Source organism: Nannospalax galili, unplaced genomic scaffold (genome assembly GCF_000622305.1).
Source record: "Nannospalax galili isolate Female #2095 unplaced genomic scaffold, S.galili_v1.0 scaffold471, whole genome shotgun sequence".
In the NCBI taxonomy this organism is placed as follows: Eukaryota; Metazoa; Chordata; class Mammalia; order Rodentia; family Spalacidae; genus Nannospalax; species Nannospalax galili.
This window is the reverse complement of record NW_008330333.1, coordinates 1,268,973-1,271,526: the sequence shown is the minus strand read 5'-3', so window position 1 is coordinate 1,271,526 and position 2,554 is coordinate 1,268,973.

The window sequence follows — 2,554 nt, the reverse complement described above, 5'->3', positions numbered from 1 at the left end:
AAAAAAAACCAAACATACGAATCATAGGCATACAAGAAAGAGAAGAATCTCAAGATAATGGTATGGACCAGATCTTCAACAGGATTGTAGAAGAAAATTTCCCAAAATTAAAAAAAGACATGCCCATACAAACACAAGAAGCATATAGAACATCAAATAGGCAAGATAAGAAAAGAAACTCTCCATAGTACATCACAGTAACACTAAACGTACAGAACAAAGAGACAATACTGAAAGGTGAAAAAAAAAAAAAAACCAAGTCACATATAAAGGAAAGCCCATCAGAATTACTGCTGACTTTGAGTGCAAACTATGGAAGGTAGAAGAGCCTGGACCAATGTATTCCCAGTTTTAAATGACCACAGATGCCAAACCAGCCAAAATGTCTATTATAGATGAAGGGGAAAGAAAAATCTTTCATGACATAAATAGGCTGAAAGAATTCATGTCCACAAAACCAGCCCTTCAGAGAGTTCTTGAAGCAATACAAAGAGCCAAAGAAAGGAACGACTATACCCAAGGGGTTACAAAAAGAAACTTAATGAAGGTATAACTATGGAAATGCACAGCTACACCAAGAATGTGAACAGAAATAAAAACGAGAGGAATCAATACACATCTTTCATTGATAACTTTAAATATCAAGGGACTGAATTCCCCAGTCAAAAGACATAGACTAGTTGAATGGATTAAGAAACAAAACCCATCTTTTTGTTGTCTGCAAGTAATTCATCTCACTTTCAAGGACAGACACTACCTCAAAGTGAAAGGATGGAAGAAAATATACCAAGTTAATGGTACTAAGAAAAAAATTACAGGTGTTGCATTTCCAATATCTGACAAAATAGACTTCAAACTAAAACTAATCAGAAGAGAAAAGGAGGAACAATTGACCAAGAAGATATTACAATCATAAACATATATGCACCAAACTCTGGTGCACTCAACTTACAGTACAACAGGACATTAAGACCCAGATTAATCCCAACTCATTAATAGTAGGGGATTTCAGTACCCCATTGTCTCCATTAGATAGGTCAACAGGACAGAGAATTAACAGAGAGACATCTGACTTAAACAATACCATACATCAAATGGGCCTAACAGACATCTACTGAATATTCCACTCAAGCACCAAAGAATATACTTTCTATTCAGTGCCCAATGGAACTTTCTCCAAAATCGACCATGTACTGGGGCACAAAACAAGCCTCAACAAATTAAAAAAGATTGAAATAATTCCATGCATTCTATCAGACCACAATACAATAAAGCTTAAAACCAACACTGAAAGAAATCCTAGTAACTACATGAACACATGGAGATTAAACAACACACTCCTGAATAATGAATGGGTCAAAGGAGAAATTAAGAAAGAAATAAAAGTATTCATGGAACTATGGGGCTGGAGAGATGGCTCAGCAGTTAAGAACACTGGTTGTTCTTGTGGAAGACCTGGGTTCAAATCCCAGCACCCACATGGCAGCTAACAACTATCAGTAACGCCAGTCCCAGGGAATCCAACAGCCTCTTCTGACCTCTGTGGGCATTGCATGACATGAGTGCCCTTACCTACATGCAGGCAATACACACATACCCATAAAAAATTAAAATAATAAGTGAAATTTTAAAAAAAAAAGTATTCCTGGAACTAAATGAAAAGGACAATACAACACAACAAAACTTCTGGACCATGTTGAAAGCAGTCCTTAGAGGGAGGTTTATAGCTCTAAGTGCCTTCATTAAAAAAAATCAGAAAGAAAACAAATAAATGACAGTTTAGAGCTCTAAGTGCCTACATTAAAAAATCAGAAAGAAACCAAATAAGTGACTTAACATTCAAAATCAAGACACTTGAAAAGCAACAACAAATGAAAGAAAACCCAGAAGACAAGAAGAAATAACAAATATCAGAGCAGATTAATGAAATTGAAACAACAACAAAATACAAAGAATCAACGAATCCAAGAGCTGGTTCTTTGAAAGGATAAACAAGATTGAGAGAGTGCTAGCCCAGATAACCAAAAGAAAGAGAGAGCACTTCCAAACCATCAAAATCAGAGATGAAATGGGAAGCATCACAACAGACACCAAAAAGATCCAGAACATTATAAGTGAATACTTTGAAAACCTATATGCTACCAAATTTGAAAACCTAAAAGAAGTGGATGGGTATTTAAAGGCATGGGAACCACCAAAACTAAACCAAGAAGAGAGTAACAGCTTAAACAGACCCATAACACATAAGGAAATTGAAACAGTAATACAAAACCTCCCCACTTAAAAAAAAAAAAAACCAGGACCAGATGGACTTACAGTAGAATTCTACCAGACATTTAAAAAAGATCTATATCGACACTACATATTTATTCAAAAAGATAGAAATGGAGGAAGAATTTCCTTACACCCGGTAAAGATACAACCAAAAAAGAAAACTATAGACCCATATCCTTAATGAACATAGATGCAAAAATTCTCAATAAAAAACTTGCAAACCGCATACAGACACACATCAAAAGGATCATCCACCAAGATCAAGTTGGCTTTATTCCAG